Source organism: Orcinus orca, chromosome 10, assembly GCF_937001465.1.
Source record: "Orcinus orca chromosome 10, mOrcOrc1.1, whole genome shotgun sequence".
NCBI classification, from domain to species: Eukaryota; Metazoa; Chordata; class Mammalia; order Artiodactyla; family Delphinidae; genus Orcinus; species Orcinus orca.
This window is the reverse complement of record NC_064568.1, coordinates 101,026,149-101,042,433: the sequence shown is the minus strand read 5'-3', so window position 1 is coordinate 101,042,433 and position 16,285 is coordinate 101,026,149. Positions and strand designations below refer to the sequence as shown.

The window sequence follows — 16,285 nt, the reverse complement described above, 5'->3', positions numbered from 1 at the left end:
GATGAAGGTTTCTGGAAGCCGCAGGTGGGAGAAGAATCAGCTCACAAAGGCGAAGCTGCCTCGAGTGGAGTGGATTTGTGCCTGTTCTGCTCACCTGGGTAGCATCTGCCCTCGCCCAGGTGATGCTCTATCTGTCCTCCCGTGTTCCCAGTCCTCTGCTGGGATTCCATCTTCTACGGGTGAGGTCGGCCAGGAAAGGCGCTCTGTGCCCGCAGAGATGCGGGTGGTGAAGGTAGATAGCAGGCCCCAGAGACGCTCGTGGTTTATTAATTATGGTGGAGGGACACACTGCCTTTTCCTCTAGGGAGGACAGATCCATTTTTAATATGTGTGACTTTATACATTTCAAGGCCTGTACTCAGGGACTGAGGGACCTTGCTGAGAGGGCTGTGAAAAATGTGGGAAGGCCCCTGCAGAGTGAGCAGGTTGGACGGAACACATACCTTAAAGTTAATAATTTCATCACCTAAAACTGATGTTTATGTGTTAACGATTTTATGAACTGTTGGCAACCTCTCGTTTCGTTTTGTTTCTTACCGAGTTCTCTCCCGGGAGCTGGAATCGTGCGGGAGGAGGTGGGATGCTATGAGCTGGGGTGGGGTTGAGGGATCAGGCTGGGAGTCAGGGGGGAGGGGGAGTGTCTCAAAGTGCTGAGTGGGTTCCTTCTGTCTGTGAAGGAAGGAACCTTCCTTCGTTGCCGTGCGCGGGCTTCTCACTGCGGTGGCATCTCTTGTTGCAGAGCACAGGGTGGACTCACTGGGGAAGGAAAGCCCCACTCGGGCCCAGAGGCTTGTGTGGAGTGCTTGCATGTGTTACCCCATGGATGGGGCATAGGTATGACCTCCTCTTTTTAAAGACAGGAAACTGAGGCTTAGAGAAATTCACTTTTTCTGAGATCACGCAGCCAGTGTCAGACTACCAGGAAGCTTTAGGCCATATCCACAGTCTGAAGGACGTTCTTTGGTTACATGGGACCTCATGACACCGTGGTACCTGGAGAGTTCCCAGCCGAGCAGCTCTGAAGCTTGATTTCGCTTGTCTTGATTCTTTAATAGTTGGTGCGGATTTGAGCATAACACATTGCTTGAGTGCCTCTACGTTTAGGATACTAGGTTTAGGCATGGGGGAGCATGGTGGTTCTTGCCTTTGGGAGTTTACGTCGTGAAAGGGTGCAGTGCAGTGTGGCCCCCGAGCCGTGCACCCGTGGGAAGGCTGCGATCCCAGCGGGAAGGGGCAGGCTGGGTTTGGAGGTGTAGTTTGGGGTTGAGGACCGCATACTGGAAGGTGCTGGCATTGCAGGGCTCCCTGGGGTGCCATGGGGGTGGGGCAGAGTTGGAGCTGTCCTCCGTCCCTGAGAGGGAGTCCGAAGGTTTTGAGCAGAGAAGTGACAGGTGGCCTGATGAGGCTTTGGAAATGTCCTCGGGAGGGGCAGCGGGGCCACGGTTGTACCTCGCGGGGCTGCTGGGGTTCCTTCACTGTTGATTTCTGGCCCGAGGCAGAGGGCGCATCCCCATCAGCTGGTACAGGGTGAACCAAGCAGCAGTCAGATCGCTGAAGCGCCCAGAGCCCACTGAGTGATGTACACACACAGGAGGGGGACTTCCTTTCTTTACAGCCATAGACTTCTTTGGGTTCAGACCTCTATGTTCTGGCTTATCTCTTTTGGGGACTTGTCCACTGGAATCCTGGATCACGTTCATAATGTCGCCATATTGGTTTATCCGTTAACCCCGGCTTACTGATCCTGGATCACGTTCATAATGTCGCCATATTGGTTTATCCGTTAACCCTGGCTTACTGATCCTGGATCACATTCATAATGTCGCCATATTGGTTTATCCGTTAACCCTGGCTTTACTGAAACCAGGGTGGAAAGGCTTTCCTGGCGCATGTGCGTCCTGAGATGTGAGTGAGTACGTGCCCTGGTCCAGGTGTTACAGCCGAGGGTGGGGCCTGAGCCCAGACTGCCGACCCTTCCCTCGCATCCAGTTTTCCAAGTCTTTGGCTTTCCGTTGTGGTAACTGCCACAGCCCAAAAGGTGCCCTCGCCTGCCCTAATTTGGGGCAAGGGGAGGTCTGGGACATACTCAGCACCTGTGCTGGAAGCAAAACGCCCTTCTGAGGCTCCTAACCACCACCCCTCCCCCCGGTGTGCCCCCCACCCCCACCCCAGCTCTTTTCTCTTGAGCTCTAGCCTGGCGATGCCATTGTGGCCACCTCCCCATTCATTGGTGTCACTGGCATTTTAAAGAAGCAAATACGTACCATCACACGCGGTCTTTGTAAATGCTTTCCGTGCGTTATTTTCACAGTCCTCACAGCAAGCGCACCAAGCCAACAAGTGTTGTTGTCCCCATTTTGCAGGTTTGGAAGACGCTCCTAATCATACCTGGTACCCTTAAGGTACAGGAGGCACTGTGCCCTCCACTTTCTGTGCTTTGTCGCATTTCACCTTTGCATCGACCTTCTGAGGTCGTTGTTATCTCCATCTTACAGATGGGGAAGCCGAGGTTTAGAGAGTTTAAATAACTTGCCTGAGGCCACTCTAGTATAAGGACTTTGAGCCCAAGCTGGTGTATTTGTTGATTAAGAAAAACTTTTCTAGCTTGGGGCTGGCTTAGAGCTGATGTCTTCTTTTGGATTTGTTTTCTGATGCTTTTCCCATTTCTAAAGATGGGGGCGTTTGTCAAGCACCCAGTCTGATCTAGGCATTATGATCTGTTTTCCTCTTAGCGGAGTGTAAGCTCCATGAGGGCTTTTTGCTCCTTTTTCCCTCTGTTCATGCAGGATCGCAGGCACCTAGCCCAGTGCCTGGCCCAGCCTGGGTGCTCAGTCAGTATTGAATAAAGGAATGACTGGAGTGAGCGGGTCATTTTGCCCCATCCTAGTGAAGGCAACTCCAACAGAGCAGTTGGGTGACTTGGCACACAGGCACAAATACCTCACACCTCAGATCTCTTGTTTTTGCAGCAGACCTTTATTTTTTTATTTTTTATTTAATTTTATTTTTGGCTACGTTGGGTCTTCGTAGCTGTGCACGGTCTTTCACTAGTCGCGGCGAGCGGGGGCTGCTCTTCGTTGCGGTGTGCAGGCTTCTCACTGCGGTGGCTTCTCTTGTTGCAGAGCACAGGCTGTGGGGTGCACGGGCTTCAGTAGTTGCGGCACGCGGGCTCAGTAGTTGTGACATGCGGGCTCAGTAGTTGTGGCTCGCGGGCTCTAGAGTGCAGGCTCAGTAGTTGTGGCGCACGGGCTTAGTTGCTCTGCGGCACGTAGGATCTTCCCGGACCAGGGCTCGAACCCGTGTCCCCTGCTTTGGCAGGCGGATTCTTATCCACTGCGCTACCAGGGAAGCCCTCAGCAGACCTTTTTCACACACGTAAAATTTCAGGAGTAATCAGATCTATGTCATGGGATTGGAGGACATGATATAAAACACTATAAATACTTACCAGTGTTTGGCACCACGCCAGCATTCGATGAGTGGCATTGCCTTGGTGGTTTCAAGCCTCTTGTCTATGTTTGCCTTCCTTTGGGGCAGGGTTGCCATACCGATTAGCCCCGCCAAAAATGTGCTGGCCACCGAAACTTTTTAAAAGTGTTTTTTTATTCATCCAACATTGCTCTCTTGGCTGTGATGTCTATGAAGCGTTTGAAGTTGGTAAAGTTGGTGAAATCAGTTTAAAGCTACCCTGGGCAAGTGGTGTCACGACTAGCAAGATTTTTTTTTTTTAATTAATTTATTTATTTTTGGCTGCACTGGGTCTTCGTTGCTGCTCACAGGCCTTTCTCTAGTTGCGGCGAGCAGGGGCTACTACTGTTCATTGCTGTGCACGTGCTTCTCATCGCGGTGGCTTCTCTTGTTGTGGCTCACGGGCTCTAGCGCACAGGCTCAGTAGTTGTGGCGCATGGGCTTAGTGGTTCCGCGGCATGTGGGATCTTCCCGGACCAGGGCTCGAACCCGTGTCCCCTGCATTGGCAGGCGGGTTCTTAACCACTGTGCCACCAGGGAAGCCCGACTAGCAAGATTTTGATGAAGCTGTATGTTCATCTTCTTGGTTTCCAGTGAGAACATTGTACTGGAAGGGGCCTCGGGGTCCTCGTCCAGACTGTGTTCTTCCACCCCTTAGTTTACAGGTGAGGAACATCAGGCCTGGTGAGATGCAGGGGCAGGGCTGCAGGAACCTCCGTCTTACGTGGTCAGTTCTCTTCAGTGTCAGCAACCCTGCCACGCCCAGATGCCTGGTGTTTTGTATTGGGTGGGGCGGGGGAGGGGGGAGCCACCATTATTCTTTTGCCAAGGATGTTAGTAAGCGGACTGTGTCAACAACCCTAAGTATTAAGAAAGGTTTTTCCCATTAGATTTTTTTTTTTTGCACATTTAACTCGTATTCATCATAGAAAAATTCTAAAGGAAGAGAAAGCTAGTAAAGCACATAAGAAACTAAAATTACTTACTTTCATGAGTCATAGATCACCTTGTTGTATATCTGCTTCCTGTGGATACATACGCTTATTACAAAAACTGAGATTTTTTACATTTGTAGACAATAAAAAGCCCAGTTTTGTACGTGCCTTTAAATTATACCATACCTATTAAAAATTTAATGGGATAAGTATTTTCTGTTGTATTCAAATGTTCTTTGCCATGAAAATCACTTTATTTTGATGTGGCATAATTTGAGGAGGGGGGGTCAGAGGTTAATGTTTTGATTATTTTGCGTTCCCTGGGCACTTACTGGTCCTATGTTAAATGAAGCCAATCTAAGGTTAAAATTTTTACTGTAAATTATGAATAGGTAATCGGAAATTGATTTATTCTAAAGAGGAAAATGCTGAACTGACAAAACGTATTTATTTTTTGATTAGCCTGTGACCTGCCATCCTATTGCTCCAAACAAACAAGAATCACTGGTGAAAAGCAAATTGAGCAGTTCAAAGAGTCCTTCTAAAAGGTCAAGTTCTCTTGAGAAGAAGGTGTTTTCCATCTTGTATAGGACACCGGGGTGAATGTTAATGGCTGACGGGATATGTTACGTACCTGTAGTTTTATTTTTAATTGGATGTTTTGCTTCAATCAGTGCCATGTAATTTGGACGTTTTAGTGCAGTTATTCCCAGTCTTTTCTAATATAAGGACCTCTTTTAATGTAAAAAAATGTTTCTGGGGCAAACATAATTTTAGGTATATTTTTAGACTCTGTTGGGAAGCTCTAACAAAAAGTTCTTAAAAATAACACTTTCAGTGGAATTTTTCTGTATTAATTACAACAGCATCTTCATACACTTGCCCAGTAATAGTACATATATGTGTATGATTTACGAGACTGGTCGATGCTTGATGGGCGGAGCTTCTGAAATAGCCCCTAGGAGGCCCCTGCCCTCAGGAAGATAGAGCCTACCTGTGAATCACTCTAAGGTCTAATGTGAGGAAGACAGCAATCAGACCCCTTCTGCAGGGCAAGCGGGATTCTCTAACTCCAGGGACAGCTGTGTAGGCGGAGGGTCCGAGGGCCATTAAATGACAAGTTAGGAAGGTGCAGTTTGTTGCCAACTGCTCACTGCTGACGTTTCCAGAGGGGCCCACCCCACCTCACTTTCCTCATCATTTCAGAGGAAGGAACGTTGTTGGAGAAGCGAATTGAGTCAGGGACATTTCAACACACCTGACGAACTATCTCCCTTGGTCCTTTTCAAGAATTTCATATGATCTGCTACAGAGAGGGGCTGGATTTGTCAGCTAGAAGACTTAAGGTCCCAAACCCAAGCCCAGCCCTGATTATGGTTAATGGAAAGATGTTACACCCTGTGCCTCGGGTTTTTCCATCTGTAAAATGGGAAGTATCTCTTTTATCATATTCTTGGGAGGTGACATAATGATACCCCCAGGCTGCATTTTCTTTCTTTTTAATCCGTGAAAGCAAACAGAAAAATCTTTGTAAGGCTAGAAGCTATTGTCTTTTTATATAAAGGAAAAGTACCATAAAACTAGAGAAATTCTAAGCATCCTAAAAGCTGCTTTATGGCAAGGCAGCAGCCAAAAGACCTGCCAGTGGAGTGTGACCTTCCTCAAAAACCTTATCTTCATTCTCCTGTAGTCCTGTTTTTTTCTCTTAGTAATTGTTATTCAACAGTGATGCCTCATATAACACTAGTCTTGGGCTGTGAGAAAAAAGTTCTTGCACTGCTTAGTCCCCCAAGATATGGGTGGCAGAAGAAGCCGCCTCATTTCTGATGTCTCTGTATTATCTGATGAAGGACAATCATCCCAGGGTTCACCTTTTTAAGGAGTCAGGGCTGGGAGCAGGTATTTTGCTTAAGTTTTATGTGGTGTCTGTATTTTCAAGAAATGTTGAATGTCACCTTTATTTCAAGCTTCTATAGCCTTTCCAAGTTGCTTTAGAAAATCTTCAACCGTTTCTTAGCAAAACAGGGTGCACAGTAAGCCCATGTCAGCTGGGCCTGATGTGGAAGAATTACTTCCATGAAGTGGTCCTGGTGAGAGTGTGATTACAGTCAGCTGACCTCAGTTCCAGGGCTGTGGCCATCCGTACGGTGGGACCAGCACTCACCCACGATGAGGCTCCCAGGTGTCCACGGAGGGCGATGGTCACTTTTGATGGATGATGACCTCACAAAGGTTTCCAGGGGCAAAAACCCTCCAACCATCATTTCAAGAATTCCAAAGCAGTTTCACAATTCTGATTCTAAGAGAGGTTTGATTTGCAAGGGGAGTCTTTCAGTGCCTTCTCTTGCCTCTGTTTTATGGACGTTAGTAATTATCTTTTTGAAGAAAATAGAAGTGAGTTATACATTCTTCCTTAAGGATTTTAGTTTAGTTTATCTTGAAGAATTTTTTAATCAGCTGGGGTTTTCCCCCTTCGGTGGCTGGTCCCAGTGACTAGGCAACATGGAGATAATAGTAAATAACCCAGCTTTTTGTAAGAGATGTTATTTGACGAGGGGGTTATGAGTACATACTAAACTTAGGAATACGTAAGTAAAGTTTTCTCTGAACTTACCTTCCTTTTGGAACAGGAGAAAAGATGATTTTTAGGCATAATGGTGCACAAAGTAATGACTAACACTCTCTAAAGATATTTAAATCTATTAGAGCATAAATATGTTAGTTCAAAATGGATTGAGTTCTGAACCTTGATGCCTTCAAGAGTGCTTTATTATCAGGTGGCTTGTAAAAGGCACATTGTTCATCAGATCTGTTGTGTTTCCCACAGAATTTCATTAAGAGGTGTGCATCACTTCACATACTCTGTAGGAGAGGGGACAGTGAAACAGAAACTTAATAGAAGTACTGAGGAGGGGAGAAGGTAAAGCCACCCCGGCACCTGGGCCTCCTTCTTTTTCTTCCTAATTCTGCCTCTTTGAGATGTTCTTTGAGAACGTGGAGGAAGCTGCGTGTGGCTGCCTCTGGGTCTGGGGACAGGAGTGGCTTGGCACTGGGAGTCCTTCCCCAAAGCTCAGCTCAGTGCTGACTCTTCCTGTCCCTGGCTTTCCAGAGAAGGCCTGGGAGGCTGCCTCCCCTGTCCCCTGGGCCCCGGGGGAAGGAGCCGCCTTCTGGAACGGGGTGCAGGGAGGGGGAATCCAGAGCAGAGGGTGGACAGGTGGACGGCAGTCACTGCCATTGTTTCGGTACAGACCAGGCTATGGTTCGGAAGTTGTTGTCTGGCTGTTGGCTTTTCCTCTTCAGAGGCTGGCATTCATGCGATACATTCATGGTTTGCTAACATGAGTATGACACGCATGCACATTTTTGGAGTATTGAATAGGCAGTAAAACAAGGCAGCTAAAAGCTAAGCAGCCAAGTGCTAAGTTAGTTGTTTTCCTGATAAACTGAAACTAGCCCGAACTGGCCAAAGTGTGGGACTCGTGTACCCAAGCTGCTCTAGGTGGTACTTTTTGTTTGGTCTGCTAAAAAAGCAATGATTTGGAAAGGTGCAGTATCCGAGAAGGGAGTGCAAGGCTCCAGTTCTGCTCTCTGTGGTCCTGGAAGGAAAGGATGGGAGAAGCCTCCTCCTCTTCCTCTCCCTGCCCTGGAGCCGCGGCTGCAGTTTTCAGAGGATGGCCTGGTGCTACGCCCAGCGGTGGTATTTTATAGTATTTCTCAGTCGTTTTTTAGGATTATCAGTCATCGCTCGCAGGGTTCCTTTTCATTTTCAAGGGCATCCAGTCTAATCGTTCAGCTCCCTTTCAAAAGGCTCCCTCCCTCCCTCAGGCCCAGTCAGGAAGATTAATAATGTTAACTGATTTACTGCGCTGCAAAAAAAGCGTTATTAGTTAATTAGACTTTTACACCTCAGTCAGATAGCATTGTGCACTTTAACTCAAGGATGTTAAAGACCTAAATCTGAGAAAAAAGAAAAGAAAGAAAAAGGACAGGCACTTTTCCAGTTTAAGCTGCACGTTGGTCCATGTTAATTAGGCGTTTGTCCCTCAGTCTGGAGGTGACAGAAAATGCCAGTTACTGTGGTATTTAACTGACATCAAACTCCTGTCCAAATAATTCAGTTGCGCCCAGCCTTCTCTTTTAATTGGTGGGAAGGAAAACTTCGGCACACACCCAGAATAAGGAGGAAATTGTTAATTACATTTAACATTTAAAAATTTCATTCTGAAGGACCTGAAGAACACTTGTGTGTGTTCTTTTAAATGAACTATCCAGTTGAGCTTTTTAAAAACCATAACAACAGAATCTCCTCTCACACTTGAGCTACCCCAAATGATTATTAGCCCTTGTAAGTCTTTAATAAATGACAGTTTAGTAATTGTTGTTATCCAAGGTCAAAAAGTGGTGAGTTATTATCTAGGGCCCTTATAGATTCATGTATGTTTGGCACTGTTTAAAAAATTGATAATTAATTTTCTAGCTTAAAGTCAGATTTCTTTATCAGTACTAGAAATTCATGAGGGTTTAGGTGCCAAGCAATATACATGTTTTAGGAACCAATATTTAGTAGCACATTTTAAAAAATGACATGATGGTTTTGTAGAAGTAATTAGATAAAACATGCTTTTTTTTTTTTTTTTTTTAAGATCTTAAGCAACTTCTTCCTAGTCGCCAGAGAAGGTAATTTTCAGTGACAAGAGTGTAATTTACCTTATTCATGAGGTATGTAAAAACAATTCCAAAAATAATGAAAAGATTTCTTATGGGTAGCCTTATTGGACTTTTCAACCTCCCTGGCTTTGACTGTGGTTTCTAGCCAAAGGTTCACACGTTTGAGAGGTTCAAACGCTTCATTTTCAGTACTGAACTACTTTTTCGTGCACTGAGTGAATGCAATATGTTAACACTCCTGTATGGCCCAGAATTGCTGGGCTGCCCCTTGGCCTGCCTGCCTGGTACTGGCTGAAAAGGTACCATTGTTTGTTCTGCAAACACTGGGTGATGTTTGTTTCCAAGGTGACTGGTTCTATTGCTGCCCTTTAAGCAAGGGGGGATGGGGAGAGAGAAAGTTGGCTTTAAACACCTGAGAGCATCCTGTTCAGGATACAGTCTGTGTGTGTGTGTGTGTGTGTGTGTGTGTGTGTGTGTGTGTGTGTAAGTTGAAATATTATTTTAACTGAGGTAATGGGAGAAAAAGGGATAGTGTGGAAATGGGAGGAAAAGATAGATTATCAGTAAGTTAAAAATATCAGTAAGTTCCGATACACAACAATATACTTAGAGTGAAAGTAATGGTATAAGAAATGTTAGACTAAAAGATCTGATCAGACTGAAATTAACTGTTATTACATTTGAAAAAGTAAAAAGTCAAGGGAAGAAAAAATATTTTAGATGATATCCATTGAAATGTTAAATTTATTTTTGCATGAACTACAGTTCTTTAGCTGTAACTTGTAAGCGGCTATTCAAATGAATAAAGTTTGAGAGTAGTATCATTAAAACTGGTTACTGATCAAGTACCTGGGCCTTCCAAAAAAGTCAGAGAACAAGAGATATAAACAGATTGGTTTCAGTCTTAAGGTCTATAAATTAAGAAAAATCTTAAATGATCGAACTATATTTGTGTTGAAAATTTTCCAGAAAGATAACAACAAAGATAAGAAGCCTCTTTGGGGGATGTATAATTGATGTATTCATCAGTGAGAGATTTTTAAGTTCAAATTAGAAAGAAGAAAAAAAGTTTCCTCTTTTCCTGGTCCTCCACCCCCTCTTTTTTAATTAAAAAAAATTTTTTTTTATTGTGCATGGATGCTGTTAACAGAACTTTGCCTTTTCACTCCTATCAGGTTTAGTACAGTTCATGCCCAGGTTTCAGTAAACATTAACTACTTTTATCAGGGCTTGCAGTGTACTGAATGGCTAGCAAAGAGAGTGTACTGCAAGAGACAGATGAAAATGAGAGAGTCCAAGGTCACATGGATGTTGAATTTTTTTTTAATTATTGAGAATTTAGGGTCAAGTTTCACACTTTCAATATCCTCTCTATGGTTTTGTGGGCCTAAGACAAGGACACTTGGTCTGGCCTTTCTCTGTCCTGGGGTTAAAAGAGATTTCTTCAGATGCTCCCTCTGAATGGCAAGACAAGTGATTTTAAAACACTGTTTATTCTTTCCTTTCCTTAAGAAAAATTTTTTTCAGGACTGCCTTCTAGGATGAAAAGTTCTCAAGGTCCCCCCAAAGAAGTACTATATATAACATATATCGTGATTATTCTGACGATCTGATATTACAGGGATTTCCTTTTTTTTCCTTTCTCAGAGATTGTTTGGGATTGCCCTCTGAGCACTAATTTCATTTCCGGAGTTAGCACAGTGAAGCCTGCTAGATGAAATATCGCCAAATATAGAGTAAACGTTCTCGTCTCGGAAATCATGTAATATTCTAAAACTTTCCCCTGTGTCTTCTTTCCGAAAATAGGAATGTGACTTGTGCTTCTTTTCAGTGAAAAGGATCTGCACGTTTTAAAAACTACAGAGACAGTAAGAACTACCCTCTTCCTGCCCTTCATTGCAGGCTGCCCCCTAGGCATCCGTGGCAGACACGGAGGGTGGGGCTGCGGAGCGCGCCCGAGGGTCGTGTCTCCTTCCCGGAGGGAGGCACCGACCGAATCGAGGCTGTCTGTATGGATTTCGGTTCTGGGCTCCCGGCGGCCGGGCCAGGGAGGGGCCTGGGAGGACGCCGCGGAAGGCGGCCGGGCCGCCGGGCAGCCGGCCCTCCTCCGGCCGCGGAGCCTTCGTGCACTGGGACCGTCTAAGCTGAAGTGCGTTCGCACAGCAGAGCGCGCGGCGGCCGTCATCCCGGGACTCGCCCGTGCCCGTCCCGCCGCGGCGGCCTGTGGGAAGCGGGCGGTCGACGGCCGGACGGCGGGGTCGCGGGGCGCTGGTACAACCCGGGCCTCCGCGCCGTCCGCCCACCTCGGCGCCCGCGCGGGGCCGCCCCGTGAGCGGGCGGCGGGGCCGTCAGTCAGGGAGGCGGGCGCCGATTGGCCGGCCGGCCGGCGGGGGCGGACAGGGGCGGGACGGGGGCGGGGCTAGGCCGCCTTCCCGTGGGCAGCGTCGGCGTCGCTTCCACGAAAACCTTGACGCGCTCTCCTGGGGCCGCGGCGGCCAGGCGGCAACCTCGTGGGCGGCCGGAGGCCTTCGAAGAGCCCGTCTAGTAGTTGAGTTCGTTGTTTAGAAATGGGTTCCTCTCAGGTAGAGATTTGAACACATGTGCGCCCCGAATGAAGTGCTCCCTCATGTTTTTCCCCCTGGTGTTCGCTTGAGGCCATTTAGCCTGTGACCACTTAAGTTTCCCGAAGTTTTGCATGGGCGTGAGCGTGCCCACTCGCGTCTTGTAGTTGTTGCCCAGAAGGAGTCCACGTTAAAAGGTTTGGCTTACCTGATGGCCGTTTTAATGAGAACAGCGTGTGGCTGAAAGTGTGTCCGCAGAGCCTTTTGGAGGAGGAGGCGGAGGCGGCCGGGGATGAAGAGGACGAAGAGGGGATGCAGCCCGACTGGGGGAGGCATGAGTGGAGGAGGAAGGACAGGGGCAGCTTCTGTGGGACGGGACGCCCGGGGCAGCGCGGCGTCGGGTCCTTTCTGTCCTCTTCCGCAGTGTTGGGCGGCTGTTGCCTCTTTCCCATGTGACCCGCGTTCTGCGGATGGAGGCCGAGGGGCACCACGGAACCAAACAAGCCACCGTGGCCTCAGGTTTTAAATCCCCACCCCCTCCTGTCGCAGCAGTGGCGGCGGCGGCGGCAGACCGCGGGCCTCTGTCCCCGGGCTCCTCCGTGGTCCACGTGGTCGTAGTAGCGATGAGCCCATTGCGCCGGGCGCCGGCTCCACGTTCTGCGCTTCATACCCCCCCCCCCGCCCCCGACCCGGTGGGGGGACGGCAGGGCCTGTGGGATCGCTGGGCCTTGCTCCTGGGGCCTGAAGGCCGCCTGCCACCAGGGCCCTGCCCAGTGTGCCCTGTGTCCCCGCAGGCCTGCCCGGAGCTAGCACCGGGGCGTGCGGGTGGTCCCTGCCTGCACCCCTGTGCCATCATGAGGCTGGTTCACCCACCCGGGGCCCTCGTCCGTCCCCAGGAGCAGCTCAGTACCTAGAGCACTTCCGGTGAGCCCTGTGCCCTGACTTGTCTCGTTTTTGGTGTGCCTTCTTGGGTGATCACTCTTCGCTGGGCTGCAGCAGCCAGTGATTCTTAAGACCAGGGGATTCAGGTTCAGTAGGTCTGTTGTGAGGCTGGGCCTCGTCCGTTCGAAAAAGCTTCCAGGGTGATTTTAATGAACAACCCTAATAATCAGCTTTCAAAATTGTATTTATAAACAGGTTACTTGTACATTTATGTCTGATGAGACAAATAAATACATTTGAGCCACTGGGATTTTTTTTTTTTTTTTAATAGAGTTAGGAAATGACACAAACCTTGAAATTCTCCTATCCGATGCTTGTCTGTTGCAACCCTGAGTTTCCTTTTCAGCGAGATAGTGTGGTACCTGTGCTAGACCCCTGATAGGCCGTCTGCACTGGCAGGTGTAAATGCCACTAATTAATTTTTTAAGAAATCGGCGCTTTGACAGAATTATCAGGGATGCCGAATAACTGGGACCAGATGTTTCTTTTGTTAAGGCCACGGAGAGGTAAGGTCACACACAGGTAATAAAGCTACTGACGTTTAATCCCTTGGTCGGTGGCTGTGGATTTAGGGATGCTGAATAATTTCTTTAGAAAGGGCTGGAGAAGATGTCGTTCCGTTCTGGTTTCTGCCGGGCCTCCGCCACCCCCCCACCGCTCTTGCCGTGTTATCTTCTGTAGAGGTGTTTACTCAGTTATCATCGGGCCCAGCTCTTGTTAGAAGAGGGTAAATGGTACTTGGGCCTCTTTATCTAGACCCTCTTGCTCACCATTTTGCCACAGCTGAAGGGACAGCCTGTGCCTCTAACTGAATCCATCTTTTTTTGCACTCCTTGACTGTGAAACAACAGGAGAGTCGGACGCTCATCATTTCGAGTGCAGACTTTACAGCCTCTGAACAGCCTCTGCTCTCGCAGCTTATGAATGCACCATTTGTCGTCCCGTGCACAACTGTTAGATACAACTGGCCTTGCAGCCCACTCTGGCTGCGACCAGAGTGCATCACTGCGGCCTTTTTTTTCCCTTTTCCTTTTTTTTCTTCTTCATTGCTTCTGCATAGGCCAGATTTTTGCTTTAAATACCACCATTTTGTCCACACTAGTTTCTTTGACCCAGCTTACATTTTTCAAATATAAGTTTCAGAAATAAGGCTTAATTTGCTCTAACTGTTAGTATAGAGGTTCTGAATAAGTGCAAGTATTTTACTTTATTAAAGGAAGAGATTAGTTTTGTGGCTTGGTTTTTGCATATGAGCTTTCTCTCTCTCTCTCTCTCTCTCTTTTTTTTACAATATTGTAGAACCATGTGCCTTTGAAATTTTATTTTAAACTGGGTCGAAGTTAGAAAGTTGGGTTTTTTCCTAGATCATTATATCTCCTAAGCTTTACACAAAATCTCTTTGTCATCCAGTATCTTCAGTTTAGATTTTAAGGGAAGCCGTTACAAGTACAATGTGGTTTTCTAGAATATTTGAATATTATCATTAGAAATGACTGTTTATCATTGTTTCTTGAAACGGGGTTCCATCCCCAAATGATACCAGTAGTGTTCAGAATTTCACTTCTGTTTTGTTTCTCTCATTCTTTGGCCTTGTAATTATTTATGTGTTATGTATGCATGCATTGGCGTTATTCCTCCTTTACGTTTTATTTAATTGCATTTTAGGTGAAAGGATGTATTAACATATTTTTATACTGTGCTTTACATATTCAACAACTGGACCAAATTGTTAGTCCTAATTGCTTTTAGGCCTTGCTATGGCTAAGGAGACACATTTCTGTTAAAACAGCAGTAAACATCCTACAGCAACCAACTCTACAAACCCTGGCATCCTGGAGTTTCCAAAAATGAAACAGCCATTTGCTGAAAATGAAGAAGCTCTCTGTAGTTGAATTTTAAAGTAGATATTTAGGTTTCAAGGATTGTATTCACTTGTCTTTAAAAGAAGACATGGAGGCCCCGGGTTGCACTTGAATTTTGAGACATACAGGTATGTTTAAAGGAAGAAAGTGTAATCGTTTGTGAGATTCATGCCTTCCTTTTCCTCTCACCATTCAGAGGGGGAAAATCTGTCTTTTTGTGAGCATTGTCTCCTACTACCTGAAGAGTCCTTAAGGTCGACGTAAAGACTAAGCAGCTGCAAACAAGTTAGGGGGCAAGTGAGCCCCGGTTTCAGGGTTTTCAAGAGCAGTGTTCTACCTTGGAGTCTGCTGTTAACTTGTAGAGCATGTTTTCCTTACTCGGTCCAGCGTTTTCATGCTTGGTTTTGATCTCCCCCTTTAAGCTGGGTAAACTCTCTTTGGTCTTTTTCTCCCTTTAACCGTGGTTTCTTGACTGCCCTTCTCATGTGATTAATATGTGTGTTGCTTAAAATGGCAACTGAAACATCACCAGGTATTTTCACCAGGTAGAAACTGCTTTTCCTGTGTCAAAACAACCAGTGTGGCTTAGTTGATGCTTCTGTTGCTAAGCAGGTAAATTTCTGGTCTGCAGGCTGTCTGTTAACCCCGTAAATGCCTAATATCAAGCAAAAAACAGCAAGAAGAAAAACCACCTTTTGCTTCCTTCTCCCGTAGTGCTTTGTTCTGGAGGGTAAAAACTGGGCCTCCCTCACCCTTACCTCCACTTAACTGTGTTCAGGACCCAACCTCGATTTCCATATTTCCGAGGGGAGGAGGAGAGTTAAGAGATGGAGAGGCCTGGGAAGTTGGTGGAGAAGACGCCCTGGGAGCTGGCAGTGAAGGTCTCCTGCTGCAGGATACAAATTATGGGTTTGAGTCCAGTCAGGAATGGGTTTAGCCTTTTTCTCTGGGACTTTTCTCTGCAAGTCTGCCTTCAGTTGCAGCCTGGCTGTGGGGGAAAGAAGAAGAAAGAAAGGGCTGCTGTGCGCATCCATTTGCCAGAAAGGAGTTAACAGAGCGCACCGCAGAACAGGTTGGGCAAGACTGTTAAAGCAGTGATGAAGCCTCCCCCTTCTCCTGCTCTCCTCCTCTCCCTCCCTCTGTCCCTCCCTCTCTCTCTGTCCCTCTCCTCTGGCCCTCTCCCTCCCTGTCTCTCTGGCCCTCTCCCTCTCTCTCTGGCCCTCTCCTCTGGCCCTCTCTCTCTGGCCCTCTCCTCTGGCCCTCTCCCTCTCTCTCTTGCCCTCTCCCTCTCCTCTGGCCCTCTCCTCTGGCCCTCTCCCTCCCCCTCTCTCTGGCCCTCTCCCTCTCTCTCTGTCCCTCTCTCTCTGTCCCTCTCCCTCTCTCTCTGTCCCTCTCCTCTGGCCCTCTCCCTCTCTCTCTTGCCCTCTCCCTCTCCTCTGGCCCTCTCCTCTGGCCCTCTCCCTCCCTGTCTCTCTGTCCCTCTCCCTCTCTCTCTTGCCCTCTCCCTCTCCTCTGGCCCTCTCCTCTGGCCCTCTCCCTCCCTGTCTCTCTGTCCCTCTCCCTCTCTCTCTGGCCCTCTCCTCTGGCCCTCTCTCTCTGGCCGTCTCATCTGGCCCTCTCCCTCTCCTCTGTCCCTCTCCTCTGTCCCTCTCTCTCTGGCCCTCTCCTCTGGCCCTCTCTCTCTGGCCCTCTCCTCTGGCCCTCTCCCTCTCCTCTGGCCCTCTCCCTCTCTCTCTGTCCCCCTCCTCTGTCCCTCTCCCTCTCTCTGGCCCTCCCGCTCTCCCCCTCTGACCTCCTCTATTCCCCTGCTCCTCTCCCAGGACTTTCAGACATCTTCACATTATCCCCT

General features: G+C 47.7%; 1 protein-coding gene across 17 annotated transcripts in view; it reads left to right on the top strand.

Moving 5' to 3' along the window:
- RREB1 (ras responsive element binding protein 1) overlaps positions 1-16,285 on the top strand; it is a 180,139-nt gene that overhangs the window by 58,755 nt on the left and 105,099 nt on the right. For 2 of the 17 annotated variants that reach the window (XM_033408068.2, XM_049693767.1), the window contains exon 1: positions 13,844-14,564. The exons of 14 other annotated variants lie outside the window; for them this stretch is intronic. The gene's annotated coding sequence lies outside the window, so the exon portion shown is untranslated. Of the gene's footprint in view, positions 1-11,504; positions 11,654-13,843; positions 14,565-16,285 lie in introns of those variants that run through there. One more of the 17 variants, XM_033408069.2, reaches the window with a different exon arrangement.